The sequence below is a fragment of the Pleurodeles waltl genome, chromosome 7 (genome assembly GCF_031143425.1).
Source record: "Pleurodeles waltl isolate 20211129_DDA chromosome 7, aPleWal1.hap1.20221129, whole genome shotgun sequence".
Taxonomy (NCBI): domain Eukaryota; kingdom Metazoa; phylum Chordata; class Amphibia; order Caudata; family Salamandridae; genus Pleurodeles; species Pleurodeles waltl.
The window spans coordinates 283240088-283260463 of record NC_090446.1 but is presented as its reverse complement, the minus strand read 5'-3'; positions in this window follow the sequence as shown (position 1 = coordinate 283260463).

The window sequence follows — 20376 nt, the reverse complement described above, 5'->3', positions numbered from 1 at the left end:
TCCCGGGGAGTGCAAGATCACACTCTCTCAGGTGGGTGTCATATTCACTGGCTTTGCAGGGGGCAGGCCGCACAGCAGCCCATGGAGGCAGGATTACATACCGACCACCAGTGGTGACGGCTGCTCAGTGGTTGTGCTGCTGCTGGTGGGGGGTGGCTCCTGCCCACCCCCAGCAACCTCAGACAGCTGCTCGCTGGAGGTGGTGGTGCTGCTGCCAGTGGGGGAAGGCTCCTGCCCATCCCCTGCAACCTCGGACGGCTGCACAACCATGGTTGGTGGTGGGGGCCCCTTACAGTTCCTGACCCAGGCCCCTTGCTCTTCCTCCCTGCTGGTGCTGGCTCCTTGCTCTTCCTGGCAGCTGGGGCAGTCTCCTTTGTCTCCCTGCCAGCTTGGGCAGGCTCCTTTACATTCTTAGCAGCAGCTGGGGCAAGCTCCTTTGTCTTCCTGGCAGCAACTGGTGCAGGCTCCTTTGTCTTCCTGGCAGCAGCTGGGGCAGGCTCCTTGCTCTTTCTGGCAGCGGGGGCAGGCTCCTTTCCCTTGAGGCTGCCTGGTGCAGGCTCCTGCACCTTCAGGACATGTGCCTTGGATCCTTTTCCATCACGAGTGGGTTTGGTGACGACTGGGCCAGTGGACTGGGTGGCTGATGTGCTTGGCTGGGTTCTTCCCATCCTGGCCAGACATGCAGGATGGGGGGAGGGGTAGGGAAGAGATCAATGATGGATAGAAACAGTTTCTTTAGGGACACTGGGGCAGGAAGAGGGAGAAGGAATGGGAGTGGAGGAAGAGGGAGTGGTTGTTGGAGGTGTCTGCTGATTTTGGGTGCAGGTGCATGGGCTGGATGGTGTTGTGAGGTGGATGGCTGTTGGGTGTCTGAGTGCTTGCGTTGGTGTACCTTGGGAGGGGGGAGACAGGCACAGTGGGTGAGGACACAGGGAACGTGTGCATTGCTGTGGTGGTGATGTCTTCCAGTGAGGTGTGTGTTCGGCTTGGTGTGGTGGTGATGCTGGTAGTGGATGATGATGTAGTGCATGCAGATGTGAGTGTAGACGGAACTGGGAGGGAGGAGGAGGGGGAGACAGTGGAAATAGTGGATGTTGGTATGTCTGCATCTGGATGGTGTTTGTGTGAGTGCCTGTGGGATGTAGTGCAGTGCTTGTGTTTGCCTCTACCACTCTTGTGTGTTGTCTTGTGTGCATGCTTGTCAGCCTGTGTGCTTGGGATAGGTTGGGGTTGAGGAGAATGGGATTAGGAAGAGGAAGTTGAAGGGTGGAAATAGAGACAATCGCTGCCATCAGAGAGGAGGCCAGAGCCTGGATCGATCTCTGTTGGGCCGCCAAGCCAGTGTGAATGCCCTCCAGGAATGCATTAGTCTGTTGCATCTGGGCTGCCAGCCCCTGGATGGCCTTCACATTGGTTGACTGCCCTACAGAGATGGATCTCAGGAGGTCAATAGCCTCCTCACTCAGGGCAGCAAGGCTCACTGGGGCAGGGCCTGATGTGCCTGGGGTGAAGGAGAAGCCCACACTCTTGGATAAGCGGGCACGGGCAACTCAATGAGGGGCTGCTGGGAGGGCGGTGCTGGTACAGGGGGTGGCGTCTGTATCTGTAGCTGGGGTGGTCACAGAGGTGTCTGCCACCACCAGGGAGCTTCCATCTGTTGTCTGAACTGTCCCCTCTTGTCTCTGCCAAGGTGCTCCCCTCGCCCTCCATCCCACTGGTGCTCTCAGCATTGGTGGACTCTGCTCCTGGGTCCTGAAGTATTGTCAGAGTCACCAGATCCTCGGGGTCTGTGCACGTTCCCAACACGTCCACCACTGAACAGCTCCAAGACCCTGATAGATAAATCACAGAGACTGAGAGAGTGACGGCGACACCCAAGAGCAACCCTTCTCTGCATCTTGGGTGTTTTAGTTTTCCAACTCGACTGGTGCATTGGCTGCGACCTTCTGAACTGGACCTTGCTTGTTCTTTGGTTTGATTGGACAATCTTTGGCAAAATGACCTTTTCACCCACAATAAAGACATTGGGGGTCATTCTGATCTCGGCGGTAAAAGGCCCTTACCGCCGGTCAGAAGTCCGCCATACTACCGCCGCGGCCGCGGTAGACCGCCACGGTCATTCTGACCACCAACTGTGAAACCGCCAAAAATCCGACATCCAAGGAAGGCCGCCACATCAGCAGGCCGCGGAAAACTGGAGATGACCAAACCTCCACCGTCACGCCAACACAAACACGCCCATGGCATTCTGACCCACGAATCCACGCGGCGGTCTTTCAACCGCGGTATTCCATTGGCGGTACACACCGCTGCGCTCAAAATACACACACAGCTCCAAAACACTGCCACATTGGACATTTTGAAATACGCACACCTGACACACATACAAACAACGCTCCCACACATCCAATCAACTATAAAACACACACCCACATCACCCACAAACCCCCACTAGTTGGAAATCGGAGCGAAGGCGAGAGCGAGAGCGAGAGATAGCGATAGCGAGCACAACATTAGAAAACCCCAACACACACAGGAACACAACTTCATCACCCACACCACATCTACGCACACATCACCACATATCACCATGCACATCACCACAAACACCACCCCACACCACATCCACACCACCCCATGGCACCCCAAAGACACCCAAGGTTTTCGGACCAAGAACTCCGGGTCATGGTTGAGGAAATCATGAGGGTTGAGCCCCAGCTCTTCGGCACACAGGTGCAGCACACCACCATAGCAAGGAAGGCTGAACTATGGCAAAGGATCGTAGACAGGGTCAACGCTGTGGGACAGCATCCCAGAAATCGGGAAGATATCAGAAAGCGATGGAACGACCTACGGGGGAAGGTGCGCTCGATGATCTCCAGTCACAACATCGCTGTGCAGAAGACTGGCGGCGGACCCCCACCCACCCCACCCCAATTCACAGCATGGGAGCAAGAGGTGGTAAACATCCTGCATCCTGATGGCCTCGCTGGAGTAGGCGGAGGAATGGACTCTGGTAAGTAGAATCTCAACTACTTCAACCCCCCCAAACACCAGCATGCCAACCCCCCCCCTCACCCCCAATCTCACCCCCCAGCACATAACCTCCCTGCCAATGTCTCACCAGCACAACACACCCTAAACAACACCAACCCCTGAATGCCAACACAAACCATAGACAGCCACCACCAAAGCATGACCATTGCACATACCCATACACCCCCCCCCAACCCTCACAACACCTCCCACAAGGGAATCCCAGCACTGGGGGACAAGGGCACCCAAAATGCACACCATGGCACACACAGAAACAATAACCATACTCCTTTACCCCTGCAGGGCCCGAACGACAACACACCGCCACGGAGGGTCCAGAGATGTCCATCCCACCCCCAGAACAGGCCCCCAGCGAGGACAGCAGCTCTGTCGACCTTGAACCTGACGACCAGCCCGGACCATCGGGGACCTCTGGACAGTCGGTTCCCCACACACAGGCCACAGCAGACCCAAACCCCCCTGGGAACACCAGCACAGCTCCCACCCAGCAGGCCCATGCCTCTGTCCCGCGGACGTGTCAATCAGCGGTGTGTCCGCCACTACAGGGCACCCAGGCTGACCCAACACCCCAACAACAACAGGGACCTGGGGGCAGTGGTAGTGGGCACACCGTCCAGGGGACAGAGGCCCGGGGAAACAGGGCAACTGGGAGGGCTGCTGTGCGACGGGGGGGGAGGACAGGCCCAGGGAACCGACTCTCCAAGAGGCCCTCACCACCATCATGGGAGCGTATCATCACTCCCAGGAGACGATGGCGACGGTACTGGCCAGCTTCACCGAGATCCAGGCACAGCAGGAGGAACGGTACATGGGGTTCAGCAATGAACTCCGGACCATCGCTACCGCAATGGGGACCATAGCCCAGGCCCTAAACCGCATTGAAACCACATTGCGGGACCATGTGGCACCGCAAAGGGCCCCTGCCACTAGCCAGGAACAGCCTACCACCTCTGCCGGCGCTAGTGGTCAGGAGGCCCCCACAGAACGACGGGCCACCAGAACCCCACCTCCTGCTGAAGAACAATCACCCGCAAGAGGAACTTGAGATCTCAAAGGAAGACAGAGTAGGATGCCAAGACCCCGCCAGTCTAATATCCCCCCGGATGTCATTCCACTGTCCCACAGTGTCACCCTGTCCAACCTTGAACTGCCCCTGCTCCATCCTTCCACTGCCATATGAACAATGCACCTGTGCGACCGAGAACTGGACTCTGCCATGGACATAACTCCACCCTCACCCTTCACCGTTTAATATCATGTACCAAAATATAGCACTAAAAATAAATCACTCATTGCACATAAATCATTCTGGAGTCAGCCTGTATTATTTACAAATGTATAACACATTACTTATCAATAATGTTCTGTTATATATGTGTGGACAACATACCGATGTCAATAAGCATTAGTCCATGGGCTAACCAGGCAGAAGTCACGCAGTGGGTCAAACAGCACTGAAAAGGGAAGGGAAAAGTAAACTTCAGGTTAAAAGAACTGGGGGGAAATACACAAAGTAAAGATGCAGGGGGTATTCACTAAATGGTAAATGGCGTGGGTGATTCCTACCTGTGTGCTACTGAAAATACTGTAGGATAACTCTGTCCCTGTTGTCTGGGTCGTCCTCTTCGTCTTCCTCCTCTTCACTCTCCGCAGGCTCCACAGCTGCTTCAACACCACCATCTGGACCATCCTCGTGCAGGAAGGGCACCTGACGTCGCAATGCCAGATTGTGAAGCATACAGCAGGCCACGATGATCTGGCATACCTTCTTTGGTGAGTACATCAGGGATCCCCCTGTCATATGTAGGCACCTAAACCTGGCCTTCAGGAGGCCAAAGGTTCTTTCAATGACCCTCCTAGTTCGCCCATGGGCCTCATTGTACCGTTCCTCTGCCCTGGTCCGGGGATTCCTCACTGGGGTCAATAGCCAAGGCAGGTTGGGGTAACCAGAGTCACCAATTAGCCACACACGTTGTCTCTGTAGCTGTTCCATCACATAAGGGATGCTGCTATTTCGCATCACATACGCGTCATGCACTGACCCAGGGAACTTGGCATTCACATGGGAGATGTACTGGTCAGCCAAACAGACCACCTGGACGTTCATAGAATGGTAACTCTTCCTGTTTCGGTACACCTGCTCATCGTCTTTTGGGGGTACTAAAGCCACATGGGTCCCATCAATGGCACCAATTATGTTGGGGATATGTCCAAGGGCATAAAAATCACCCTTCACAGTGGCCAAATCAACCTCCTCAGGGAATACAATGTAGCGCCGCATGTGTTTCGTCAGGGCAGACAACACTAGACAAGATTTTTGAAAACATAGGCTGAGACATTCCAGATGACATGGCCACTGTTGTCTGGAATGAGCCACTTGCCAAAAAATGGAGGACTGACAGAACCTGCACTAGAGGGGGAATTCCTGTGGGTTGGCAGATGGGGGACATCAGGGCTGGCTCCAGCTGGGCACACAGTTCATGTATAGTGGCTCGGTCAAGCCAGTATCGTAGTATGATGTGGCGTTCTTCCATTGTCGACAGGTCCACCAGCGGGCGGTACACGCGAGGATTCATCCTTCTCCTCGCAAGTCCCAGCGGACGGTGCCTAGGAAGGACAACATGGAGCACAGAGTCAAGCAAGTCACAGGTACGTTCACCACTGCATGCACAGTACACGAAAAGGTATGGATGGCTATGTTTGGATGTGTGGCAATGCAAGGCCTAGGCCTGTGTGACGCAGTTGAAATTAAGCCATGTGGGCCCTTGAAATGGCGGCTGCCTGACCTGTGAAGTGGGACAATGGGATGTGAGGTCAATGTGCTGGCGTGGCACACCGTGGCGGTAGGCGGTCGAAGACCGCTATACGAACCCGCATTGGTTAACATTGAACCCTATGGGATTCAGGAGCCAATGACGATGTGCGCCGGCGGTCGCGGTACGCACCGCCGCGGTACGCACCGCCGCGGCCGTGACCGCCATTTTCTATCTGCCTAATCACTCGATACCTGATCATCCACAGGAGAGGACCTATACTGCAAGTGCTGCTGTGACCTCGGTCTGGAAGTGACAATGGCTGCTGCGACTGGGGAAAGGGCCCCTGCCTTCACGTCTGAAGAGTTGGAGAAACTAGTGGATTGGGTCCTCCCCCAGTATGCGCTACTCTACGGTCCTCCAGACCAACAGGTGAGTACACTGAGTGCACATTGAATGGGTTATGGCTGTGTAAAGTGGGGTGGATGTAAGTTGTTGGGGTGGGGAGAAAATGAGGACTGCAACGCACGACAGATGAGAGAATGGGCCACATGGCAAGGTTGGGTAGGGGGGGGCATGTACTCCAAACATGCCGAAAATTCACGTTTTCTCTTTCCCACCCTGTACATGTCTAACAGGTGAGCGCCCATCAGAAAATCGACATTTGGCGTGCCATCGCCAAGGAAGTCCGGGCCCTGGGGGTCTACACCAGACGGGGCACCCATTGCCGCAAGAGGTGGGAGGACATCCGCCGCGGAACACGAAAGACCGCCGAGTCACTGCTGGGGATGGCCTCCCGACCTAGGAAGGGTGCCAGTCATACCCTGACCCCCCTGATGTCCCGGATCCTGGCGGTGGCCTACCCTGATTTGGATGGGCGCTTGAGGACATCACAGCAGACACAAGGGGGTGAGTACCTGCACATTCTGCTATCCTTAAGCGCAGTTGAGGCGTCTGGGTGGGGGAGGAGGGCCGTGGGTGACACTAGGCCAGGGCGCTTTCTGTAGTGTAGTCCCCTCCCTTAGACATGGCCCTGTGCCCCCGCCCCCCACCTCTGTAGGGTGCCAAGTACAGCTATCCATGGTCCTGCATCACCCATGTGCGCGTCTGTTGTCCCTAGACCTGTTGGCCTAGTCAGAAGTACTGAGTAGTGTACCCCAATTTCGCAGCTTAGTGCATGAGGCACCTGTGTCTGTCCTCTCCGCCAACAGTATTGACAAGGCATACACTCAACTTTGTATTATTTCTCCCCCCACCCTTATTCTTTGTCTTCTTGTGCATCAGCATCATCAGGCGGAGGGGAATTGGTGTCGGAGCACGAGGGAGCTGCAAGTCACAATGCCCCGGTGGGCACTGGAACAGACACCGAGGGCACCAGTCATCCGGAGGGCGAGGGGAGCACCACAACGGGGACCGGTGAAGACACCAGCGACACGGACACGTCCTCGTTTGGGAGATCCCTAGCGGGGGCGGCAACATCCGGGCCCCCCGCCTCCACAGGTACAGCCGCCACCCAGCGCTCCAGCTCCGCCCTCCCAGCAGCCCCTCAGCCTTCGCTCCGTGCCCGCTCGCCCAGGAAGGCGGGCGTCTCCTTCGCCCCAGGCACCTCAGCCCCTGCCCCAGTTACCCCTGCTGCCCTCAGTGCGGAGCTCATTGACCTCGTGAGGATGCTCATTGTTGGGCAGACTACCCTTTTGAATGCCATCCAGGGGGTGGAAAGGGAGGTGCATCGGAGCGATGCCTACCTGGAGGGCATTCATTCGGGTCAGGCTGCCCATCAACGATAGTTCACTGCTCTGGCCTCAGCACTGACGGCAGCCATTGTCCCTGTCTCCAGCCTCCCTCTTCTAACTGCCTCCACCCTTTCTCTGTCTCCTGTCCCTCAGCCTATCCCATCCACACCATCAGACCAGCGTGCACACACCTCAACACCCAAGGCCAGATCATCCAGACACAAGCACCACAGGACACACAAGCATTCACCACAGCAACACCCAGATGCAGACATTCCAACAGTCACTACCACCTCTGTGTCCCCCTCCTCCTCGTCTCCCTCCTCCCTCCCTGTGACGTCTACACTCAAACCTGCATGCACACCACCATCAGCCAGTGCTTCCATCACCAGCACACCCTCCACTACAGTCCTCACACGTGCAGTCACCACCCCCACTGCCATCTACACGTCCCCTGTGTCCTCTCCCACTGTGTCTGTCACCCCCTCTTCCAAGACACATAAACGCAGGCAGACACCCAAACAACAGCCAACCACCTCACGACAGCCTACGCCTCAGTCACCTGCACCCAAAGACAGCACACCTGACTCTCCTACAACCACATCCTCTTCCTCCACTTCCATCACCACTACTCCTACCCTTTACCTTGGTCCTAAGAAATGTTACCTCTCTAATCTTAACCTCTTTCCCTCCCCTGACCCACCCCCTCCATCGGTTAAGAGTCCCAAGAGCACCTCAGCCACCACCAGCCCAGCTTTGAGGGTCCAAGTGGTGCATGGCTTCTGGAGTCCACCCTTTGGCGGCAGTGACACTTCACTGAGCAGCAAGGGGACATCCAGCCCACCCCCAGGCAAGAGGACACGTAAAGTGAAGGGCCGCCGTGAGAGGACTGAGACGGCTGCCCCCAAGGAGCCAACAACGGCCACTTCACCTGCCACAACAGCCAGGGGAGGCAAGGGCCCGAGAGCCCCATCTAAGGAGCGAAAGGGCAGCAGGGCGGAGAGGTCATCCATCAGGAGCGCGGAGCTGGAGGGCCCCGCAAGCCCCATCCCGCCTGCAAGGGACGACAGCAAAGGGCCCAGGACTCCGTCCCCAAAGGGGCCTGCCACTGCACATTCGGAGGGCGAGTGATCAGGGTGTCCAGCCCAGGTCTGACTCCCTAGACTTCCTGGAAGAGCACCGCTGAAGAGGGCCCCGCCGCGAAGACAGGCACCGCTGAACAGGGCCCCGCTGTGCAGAAGAGCACCGCTGAACAGGGCCCCGCCGTGCAGAAGAGCACCGCTGAACAGGGCCCCGCCGTGAAGACAGGCACCGCTGAACAGGGCCCCGCCGTGAACACAGGCACCGCTGAACAGGGCCCCGCCGTGCAGAAGAGCACCGCTGAACAGGGCCCCGCCGTGCAGAAGAGCACCGCTGAACAGGGCCCCGCCGTGCAGAAGAGCACCGCTGAACAGGGCCCCGCCGTGAAGACAGGCACCGCTGAACAGGGCCCCGCCGTGAAGACAGGCACCGCTGAACAGGGCCCCGCCGTGCAGAAGAGCACCCCTGAACAGGGCCCCGCCGTGAAGACAGGCACCGCTGAACAGGGCCCCGCCGTGAAGACAGGCACCGCTGAACAGGGCCCCGCCGTCTCAAGCACCGCTCTGCTGGGCCCTTCCTGTCAAGCACCGCTCCGCTGGGCCCCGCCGTCTCAAGCACCGCTCCGCTGGGCCCCTCCTGTCAAGCACCGCTCCGCTGGGCCCCGCCGTCTCAAGCACCGCTCCGCTGGGCCCCGCCATCTCAAGCACCGCTCCGCTGGGCCCGCCGTCTCAAGCACCGCTCCGCTGGGCCCTTCCTGTCAAGCACCGCTCCGCTGGGCCCCGCCGTCTCAAGCACCGCTCCGCTGGGCCCCTCCTGTCAAGCACCGCTCCGCTGGGCCCCGCCGTCTCAAGCACCGCTCCGCTGGGCCCCTCCTGTCAAGCACCGCTCCGCTGGGCCCTTCCTGTCAAGCACCGCTCCGCTGGGCCCCGCCGTCTCAAGCACCGCTCCGCTGGGCCCCGCCGCCTCAAGCACCGCTCCGCTGGGCCCCTCCTGTCAAGCACCGCTCCGCTGGGCCCCGCCGTCTCAAGCACCGCTCCGCTGGGCCCGCTGTCTCAAGCACCGCTCCGCTGGGCCCTTCCTGTCAAGCACCGCTCCGCTGGGCCCCGCCGTCTCAAGCACCGCTCCGCTGGGCCCCTCCTGTCAAGCACCGCTCCGCTGGGCCCCGCCGTCTCAAGCACCGCTCCGCTGGGCCCTTCCTGTCAAGCACCGCTCCGCTGTGCCCCGCCGTCTCAAGCACCGCTCCGCTGGGCCCCTCCTGTCAAGCACCGCTCCGCTGGGCCCCGCCGTCTCAAGCACCGCTCCGCTGGGCCCCTCCTGTCAAGCACCGCTCCGCTGGGCCCCGCCGTCTCAAGCACCGCTCCGCTGGGCCCTTCCTGTCAAGCACCGCTCCGCTGGGCCCCGCCGTCTCAAGCACCGCTCCGCTGGGCCCCTCCTGTCAAGCACCGCTCCGCTGGGCCCCGCCGTCTCAAGCACCGCTCCGCTGGGCCCTTCCTGTCAAGCACCGCTCCGCTGGGCCCCGCCGTCTCAAGCACTGCTCCGCTGGGCCCTTCCTGTCAAGCACTCCCCAGGATATGGCAGTGGGCATGGTGGCCCCTTCGTGGGTCTGGCGTCGTGGACTCGAGCACCGCTGAAGAGGGCCCCGCCGCGAAGACAGGCACCGCTGAACAGGGCCCCGCTGTGCAGAAGAGCACCGCTGAACAGTGCCCCGCCGTGCAGAAGAGCACCGCTGAACAGGGCCCCGCCGTGAAGACAGGCACCGCTGAACAGGGCCCCGCCGTGAACACAGGCACCGCTGAACAGGGCCCCGCCGTGCAGAAGAGCACCGCTGAACAGGGCCCCGCCGTGCAGAAGAGCACCGCTGAACAGGGCCCCGCCGTGCAGAAGAGCACCGCTGAACAGGGCCCCGCTGTGAAGACAGGCACCGCTGAACAGGGCCCCGCCGTGAAGACAGGCACCGCTGAACAGGGCCCCGCCGTGCAGAAGAGCACCCCTGAACAGGGCCCCGCCGTGAAGACAGGCACCGCTGAACAGGGCCCCGCCGTGAAGACAGGCACCCCTGAACAGGGCCCGCCGTGCAGAAGAGCACCGCTGAACAGGGCCCGCCGTGCAGAAGAGCACCGCTGAACAGTGCCCCGCCGTGCAGAAGAGCACCGCTGAACAGGGCCCTGCCGTGCAGAAGAGCACCGCTGAACAGGGCCCCGCCGTGAAGACAGGCACCGCTGAACAGGGCCCCGCCGTCTCAAGCACCGCTCTGCTGGGCCCTTCCTGTCAAGCACCGCTCCGCTGGGCCCCGCCGTCTCAAGCACCGCTCCGCTGGGCCCCTCCTGTCAAGCACCGCTCCGCTGGGCCCCGCCGTCTCAAGCACCGCTCCGCTGGGCCCCGCCATCTCAAGCACCGCTCCGCTGGGCCCGCCGTCTCAAGCACCGCTCCGCTGGGCCCTTCCTGTCAAGCACCGCTCCGCTGGGCCCCGCCGTCTCAAGCACCGCTCCGCTGGGCCCCTCCTGTCAAGCACCGCTCCGCTGGGCCCCGCCGTCTCAAGCACCGCTCCGCTGGGCCCCTCCTGTCAAGCACCGCTCCGCTGGGCCCTTCCTGTCAAGCACCGCTCCGCTGGGACCCGCCGTCTCAAGCACCGCTCCGCTGGGCCCCGCCGCCTCAAGCACCGCTCCGCTGGGCCCCTCCTGTCAAGCACCGCTCCGCTGGGCCCCGCCGTCTCAAGCACCGCTCCGCTGGGCCCGCCGTCTCAAGCACCGCTCCGCTGGGCCCTTCCTGTCAAGCACCGCTCCGCTGGGCCCCGCCGTCTCAAGCACCGCTCCGCTGGGCCCCTCCTGTCAAGTACCGCTCCGCTGGGCCCCGCCGTCTCAAGCACCGCTCCGCTGGGCCCCTCCTGTCAAGCACCGCTCCGCTGGGCCCTTCCTGTCAAGCACCGCTCCGCTGGGCCCCGCCGTCTCAAGCACCGCTCCGCTGGGCCCCGCCGTCTCAAGCACCGCTCCGCTGGGCCCTTCCTGTCAAGCACCGCTCCGCTGTGCCCCGCCGTCTCAAGCACCGCTCCGCTGGGCCCCTCCTGTCAAGCACCGCTCCGCTGGGCCCCGCCGTCTCAAGCACCGCTCCGCTGGGCCCCTCCTGTCAAGCACCGCTCCGCTGGGCCCCGCCGTCTCAAGCACCGCTCCGCTGGGCCCTTCCTGTCAAGCACCGCTCCGCTGGGCCCCGCCGTCTCAAGCACCGCTCCGCTGGGCCCCTCCTGTCAAGCACCGCTCCGCTGGGCCCCGCCATCTCAAGCACCGCTCCGCTGGGCCCTTCCTGTCAAGCACCGCTCCGCTGGGCCCCGCCGTCTCAAGCACTGCTCCGCTGGGCCCTTCCTGTCAAGCACTCCCCAGGATATGGCAGTGGGCATGGTGGCCCCTTCGTGGGTCTGGCGTCGTGGACTCATGTGGCTGAGGTGCCCCCCCTTCCCTTCACCCTGAGGTGCCTGTAGTTTTGTCATCAGATGCCCCTGCAGTGTTCTCTCCTAAGGACTCAGGTCTCGTGTGTGGGCTTTGCCCTTGTGTTGCTACACTTTGGCCCACGGACAAATCGTTACTACGTAAAATGTGCAGGACTGATTTCTGCAGTTGTCCACTGCTGTGTATATTGACTTTTTAAATGTAAATATTCTGGCTAGTTGACCAATACTTATCGGAGGCTATTTTGGACATAAATATTTATTGGCAATTTTGAAATGTCATTGCATTTTTTACGGGGGTTTGGTTGGTGTCACTGTGACTTGTTGCTCTGCATTGGTGTGTACATATTGGGGGGGGGGTTGCATATGTGTGTGCCCGTAACCTTTCGTCCTCCCCCCTCCCGTGTGTCGTAGGTGCTGTACTCACCGTTGACGTCTGCGCCAGAGTTCGTACTCGTGGTAGATGAGCAGGTAGACGAGAGCAGGTATGATGTTCAATTCGGGTTCCATGCTGTCCTCCGTACTCGTGGAGTGCGTAGAGGTGAGCGTTTTCACATTCGTAGTCTGTTTCTGCCGTGTTTTTATCGGCGGGGCTCCCGCCCCCGGAAAAGGTGGCGGATTGGTGGGTCATGATAGTGTGGGCGGTACATTGTCTGCCGCCTGGCTGTTGGCGGTGACCGCCGCGCTGTTTGTCGGTCCCGCCGTGGCGGTCGGAGTGTTAATGTGGCGGGCTCTGTTGGTGGTTCCCGCCAGGGTCAGAATTCCATTTTTTGGACCGCCGGCCTGTTGGCGATTTGGCCGCCGCTTTATCACCGACCGCCAGGGTTAGAATCACCCCCATTGTCTCTGTTATCATGAACGCACCATGAATATTTTTCAATCTTTTTGCGTGTTCCTTTATGTTCTGCTAAATGATGATCAAGTCTCAAGACAAGATTTATTAATTCTTGACAGTCTGTAGGTTGTGGGTCGATTTGCGCTAAGATATCTTTTAGTTCCTCTTTGAGTCCCTTGTAAAACAAGACCCCTTTTTTTTCTTCAGGCCAGGATGTCTCGCCAACCAGCCGGTTAAAGTTGGCTAAATACGACACTAGGTCTTGATTCCCTTGGCGTAAATCTAATAATTCACGATCTGCTGACTGTGTTGCAGTTCTACGATCAAAAACTCTCTCAAATTCACGAACAAAATTTCTACAGTTGTACAACATGGGACTATTTTTACGCACAAGAGGAATTGCCCAAGTAGCTGCACCCCCAGACAGATATGATAACCAGAAAGCTACTTTGGACTGGGCATCGTGGAAAGTATTTGGTCTGCAGGTGAAGTGTAGCTCCACTTGAACCAGGAAAGATTGCGCTTTCAAAGGGTCACCTGAGAAACATTCTGGGGGAGCTAAAGGAATTGTAGAAGGAACATTTAGGGAAATCGGATTACTTCCAGAAGCCTGAGAAGAAGTACCTGGCCAAGACACACCTGTGGGACTTTGTCCCTTCTTCTCTACCTTATCTTGCAACTGACTCACTCTCTCTGCTAAGCAAGTTGTCAATTCTTTGGATGATACCACCTCTGCTTGGAGCTGGGTGATAGCCTTGACTAACTCGTCTAGCGTGGCCATGCTGAGAACATACACAAGCCAGGAGGATAATAATTTGTGGGCTCACTATTCTGTCAGAGTCACCAGATCCTCGGGGTCTGTGCACGTTCCCAACACGTCCACCACTGAACAGCTCCAAGACTCTGATAGATAAATCACAGAGACTGAGAGAGTTCAAGAGGGGAAGAGGGGATTAGGAAGGGAACAGCTGTGAAGGAGACCTGTAGTAAGAAAAAGGTTAGAACACATGATATGAAAATTATATCTCCTGAAATCATTACTAGACTATGGGGGTCATTCCGACCCCGGTGGTCAAGGACCGCCAGGGCCGGGGTCGGCGGGAGCACCGCCAACAGGCTGGCGGTGCTCCGCAGGGCATTCTGACCGCAGCGGTATGGCCGCGGTCAGAACAGGAAAACCGGCGGTGTCCCGCCGGTTTTCCGCTGCCCTGAGGAATCCCCCATGGCGGCGCAGCTTGCTGCGCCGCCATGGGGGATTCCGACCCCCTCACCGCCATCCTGTTCCTGGCGGTTCCGACCGCCAGGAACAGGATGGCGGTGAGGGGTGTCGTGGGGCCCCAGGGGGCCCCTGCAGTGCCCATGCCAATGGCATGGGCACTGCAGGGGCCCCCGTAAGAGGGCCCCACTTTGAATTTCAGTGTCTGCTTAGCAGACACTGAAATTCGCGACGGGTGCTACTGCACCCGTCGCACTCTCCCCACTCCGCCGGCTCCCTTCGGAGCCGGCTTTCTCGTGGGAAGGGGTTTCCCGCTGGGCTGGCGGGCGGCCTTCTGGCGGTCGCCCGCCAGCCCAGCGGGAAAGCCAGAATGGCCTCCGCGGTCGAGCGGCCATATGGCGGTTCCCGCCAGGCGGGCGGTGACTGCCGCCCGCCGGCCTCAGAATGAGGCCCTATGATTCTAAGCCTAGTCACTCTGAAAACATGAACAATCTAAGAGTTAAGTTTAAAATGACTAAGCTTCAAGATGGCCGGATATCTGTAAGGAAATCAAGATGAATTAAATGAAAACTTTCTCATTCAAGTACTTTCCTTTACATGAGAAATTTTAAACCAGTCATATAAATCCTGTTTTGAGAATGTATACTAGGACCATACAATATTGCATCTAGAAACTCTGGCCTTCTGTGTACTCTTAAATTTTTCAACACAAATTGCGCATATTGCAGAGATATATATATATATATATATATATATATATATATATATATATATATATATATATATAGTAAAAACCATAAAAGGATTGTGCACCATGAATAACACAATATGGATTCAGGAAACAAATCACATAACTTGTCAACTCGAATATTACATAATAAATATCTTAGAATAGTGGCATACAATAAACAACATGAAATAAACTCGAGGAGAGAATCGTGCGTCTTGCCGATTCGAGTTTCACCATGTAAAATATCAAGAAATGGTAGCACGCAATGAATATCAAAGTCAAATCATCATTAATCGAATCGTGCATCTTGCCGATTCGTAAAACACAATGTAAATGTCAAGAAATAACAGCTCACAATAAATAACAAGATCAAAGTACAATTAAAGGAATCGCGCTTCTTTTGCCGATTCTTAAGCCACCATGTAAATGTCAAGAAATGGTAGCAAGCAATGAACAACAAAGTGAAATCCTCATGAAACGAGTTGCGCGTCTTGCCAATTCGTAAAACATCATGTAAATGTCAAGAAATAGTAGCGTGCAATGGACAACAATGTTTAAACACCATAAAACGAATCGCGCGTCTTGCCGATTCTTCAGCCACCATGCCAATGTCAAGAAATGGTAGCACGCAATGAATAACAAGGTCAAACCTTTATAAAACAAATCGTGCGTCTTGCCTATTTGTAAACTACCATATAAATGTAAAGAAATAGTAGCGCGCAAGTAATCTGTTACTCATTTAAGAATTAAACCAAGAATATGTAAATTTTCAATAACGGTGTCGGAACAGTCCAACCATCGTCTTACCGCCTGGAACAATGATCACCAATAAAGGATGAAGGGCAGAAGACTGGAAGATCCAAATAGGCCGGCGGGCCAGGAGCTCAGGAAGAAGCTGCTGCTCTGCACCTGGACCTATGAATAGTGAGCACTGGGAGTTGGGCTGGCTCTCTTTTATAGAGTCTTGGCCCAGCCCAGAACCACGCCCAGGCATGTTGCAGGGAAAGTCTCTGGAAGGCCCTGGAAAGGGGCCACACCCTAACACACTCTGAAAACCTGCAGCAATACATTGCAAAGGAACAGTATTTGTAAGCATATTAAAAATACGTTTTCAGGATTGAACTCTGCAATGCAAAAGGTTAAACCACAACATATCAGCACAATGCATAAATTACGTTGTTTTGAGAGTGCTGGGTTTTTGCATTTTTGTCACCAATAGAGCGCGTACTGCTCTGGTGTTGACAAGTATGCTGCTCCCTCCATCGCTGGTTCCTCTGCTCCTCTGCCAGATGATGCTAATGCACATAAGGACAGGATGACAAAACAAGAAAGGTGGGGAAAGAGATAAAAGATACACTTGGTCAATTGCTGAACCAACACCACCGTTGGCATACACAGCACACTCACACACAGGGAACAGCCCTACACACTATGCATTGCACTACCAGAGAAATAGCTTGCCACCAATGTACGGGGAGGGGCACACACTGCCAAATGCAGCATTCCTGGGACTCACGCAGCCCTGACGAGTATTCGATGCCTATGAGCTGGTAACAGGATTATCCCTTCAGAAACCTAGCCAACAGGGGACACATGCTGCAATGTCAGGCCTGGCCTGGGGGCACCCACTGACACACTTCCACCACCCGGATACCACCCTACCATGCGTAAGGTGTAATGATGGGCACTGTACTCACCCCCTTTGTGACTGCTGTCATGCCCTCAAGCTCCCATCCAGCTCTGGATAGGCCACCGCCAGTATGCAGGCCATCAGGGGATCAGGGTTCGACGGGCACCCCTTCCTCTTTGGGAGGCCATCCCCAGCTGGGCCTCCACCATCTTCCGTTCCCAGCGTCTCAGGTCCTCCCACAGTTTGTGACAGTGGGTGCTCTGCCTGCCATTGACCCCGAGGGTCCTCACGTCCTTGGCGATGACATGCCATACACCCTTCTTTTGATGGGCACTGACCTGCAGAGGAAATACACACAGGAAAATAGTATTAGTCAAACAGTCCTCCCCAATACACTTATGGCCCACCATACCCCTTCACATCACCATTCCCACACACATGGCTCAGCACACAACCAATATGCTGCCCAGAGGACATCCACCAACCGCCCTTGCACAAGGCCTTCACACACAACTCCATGCATTCATGTCACATTCATCATACCCACAATGTACTCACCTGTTGGTCTGGAGGCCAATACAGCAGTCCGCTCTAGGGTAGGACCCCATCCACCAGTCTCTCCAACTCCTCTGAAGTGAAGGCTGGGGCTTTTTCCCTGGTCACTCAGGGCATGGTAGGTTCCAGACACAGGTCACTGCAGCACATGCAGTGTAGGTCCTCTCCTGTTGAAGATCAGTTAGCAAGTGAGGGATGAGATAGAAAATGGCAGTCAAGCTCCCCCGGTGCATACTGTCACCACTGACGTAGATCACCACTGGCCACTGCAAGCCATAGGGCCCAATGTTATCCAATGAGGAGTTGCACAGCGGTTTCCGACCGTCTCCCTCAACGGCTCACAACGTCAGCGGAATTACCTCACTTCAACCTGTCCCTCCACACAGGACAGGAGGGTGCCATTCAGGGGAGGGCGATCAGGCCCTGGACATTTGCTGCGTCACTGGTGAAATTTGAACTTACTGGACAATTCACAATACCCATTACAAGTTCACAGCATGCAAAGTTCTGTTGTAGCCCCATTGTTCAGTTTGTGACCGGCTCCTCACTCGTTTGCCCCATAGATTGCTACCGCTGCGGATGAATAGGAGATGGGGACATACCCCCGTGTACAGACCCCTGGTGGACTTGGCAACAATGAAGGACAGGCACATCATCCTCACCTATAGACTTGACAGGGCCACAATCACAGAGCTGTGTGCCCAATTGGATCCTGACCTGATGTCTGCTATCCGTCATCCCACTGGGATCCCCCCTCTTGTGCAAGTTATATCAGTGCTCCATTTCCTGGCAACTGGTCCTTTCCAAGTGACAGTGGGCTTGCAGCAGAAATGTCACAGCCAGTGTTCTCAATAGTGCTGTCTGCCCTGATTAAACACATGTACAGTTCCATTGTATTTCCCCAGGTTGAAGATTTGGCCACAGTGAAGGCTGAGTCCTTTGCAATGGGACATATCCCCAACATAATTGGTGCGATTGATGGAACACATATTGCATTTGTACCCCGCCCATCAAAATGAACAGGTGTTCAGAAATCGAAAGAGTTTCCACTCTATGAGTGTACAGATGGTGTGCTTGGCGGGCCAACACATCTCCTACATCAATGCTAAGTATCCTGGGTCGGTGCATGATGCCTTTGTCCTGAGGAATAGCAGCATCGCAAATGTGATGTCCCAAATACAGAGGCACAGGGTGTGGCTAATAGGTGAGCCGTGGTTCCCACCCAGTATGTTGGTGTATAGCTATGGTGTGGGCCATATGGGATAGTTTCTGGGAAAATGTTGTCCCTCAATATTGCAGGTGTCTCTGGTTAAATCCAACCTATTATGGCTGCTGACCCCTGTGAGGAATGCCAGGACAAGGGCAGAAGAACGTTATAATGAGGCCCATGGGCGAACCAGAAGCATAATAGAAAGGACCTTTAGCCTCTTGAAGGCCAGGTTCAGGTGCCTCCATCTAACAGGAGGATCTCTGTGCTACTCACCCAAGAAGGTCTGCCAGATAATAGTGGCATGCTGCATGTTGCACAACCTTGCCCTGAGACGCCATATTCCTTTTCTGCAGGATAAGTAGGCTGGATATGCCCGCATGGCAGCAGTGGACACTGTGGACAGTGAAGATGAGGAGGCAGAGGATGAGGATGAGGACAACAGAACATCATTCATCAGACAATACTTCCAATGACACACAGGTAAGACAGTGTTACTTCACATTTCAATTACATTTTTTGGAATTTCTGTGGGACTAGCATGCTGTTATTTCCCAATTCTATGCCCACTTACTGTACCCTTTGGCAATTCATTTTATAGATGTTGGTGACCTCACATATGCTCCTGGTGTGATCACTGCAGCCAGCTACAGGTCATTAATCTATGCTCATTTTCTGTACAGTTGAATTGCAGTGTCTGTACCTTTTGAAATGAATACATACTTAAAAACATGTGACATACTCCATACTTCTTTTTTTTCCCAAGGGTTTTATTGAATTGCTAAAATGTAGAGGGGCAAGTGCAATTGGATGGGCTGATGATGGAGGAAAGTCCAGGGTATTGTTGCAGTCTGTTTGTAACATAGGTGCATTGTCGATGGGGACATAGGAAGGGGAGCAATGGCAGTTCAAGGTGGGCAGGGTGACAGGGTGGGACACAAGGGTGACAATCAGGAGAGTCTCATTTCCTGGTGGGGGTCTTGGCAAGTGTCTCTGGCTTCTGTCTGGATCGCAGGGAACATTTGCAGGGTGGTTCACCTTATGCAGGGGGAGGGGTGCTGGTGGCCTTTTGGTCCTGTGGCGGGGCCTTCTGGCCACTTGCGGCAGCGGAGGTAGAAGGCTGTTCGGATATTTGGCTAGTGGCAGGAGCCCGCTGTAGGGTGACTGCCTCCCTCATAATATATGGGTATGTCTGCCAGCACCACTGCTATGGAGACCAGGGTGTTGTTAATGGCCTGCAGGTCCTCCCTGATCCCCTGGTACTGTCCATCCTGCAGCCGCCTGTTCTCCTTCACATTGCCCAGGATCTGGCCCATCGTGTCCTGGGAATGTTGATATGCTCCCAGGATCTGTGCAAATGCCTCCTGGAGAATCGGTTCCCTGTGCCTGTCCTCCCCCTGGCGCACAGCATCCCTCCCAGTTTCCCTGTTGTCCTGTGCCTCTGTCCCCTGAACTCTGTGCCCACTGCCACTGACCCCAGGTCCCTGATTGTCTTAGGGGTTCCCTGTAGAGGTGGACACACTGCTGATTGATGTGTCTTGGGGACAGAGGTATGGGTATGCTGGGTAGGTGCTGCAGTGGTGTTTCCTGATGGGGGAGGCTTGGTGGTGGTGTGTGACAGGGCATGAGTAACCGACTGCCCAGAGGCCCCTGATGGGCCAGGTTGGTCATCCATATCCTGAAGACCAGAGTTGCTGTCATCACTGTGGGCATCTTCTGTTGGGGGACTGGATATTGCTGGCACCTCCTCTCTGCTGACATTGGCTGGGTTACCTGTGGGGATGTAAATGTTGTGTTATTGTTTCTGTGTCTGACATATTGTGCATCTATGGCTTGCCCTCTTTGATTGTATTTACCCTGGCAGATTTCACTTGTGTAAGTTGGTATATGGTGGGATAGCTGATTCTCTCTAGTGTGCATGCTTTAGTGATAGGTGTCCATGCAGGACTGTGAGTGGTGTCCCATTGGAATTGCATGCAGGGCTTGGCATTAGGATGAGTGAGATGTGATGGTGGAGTGTGTGGGAAGTGGTGTGGTGATGGGAGTGAGGGTGGGGGTGTGTGATGGCATGCAGGTAGGGGGGTAGTAGTAGTAGAGAGGTGACTTACAAGAGTCCAGTCCTCCTCCTACTCCAGCCAGGC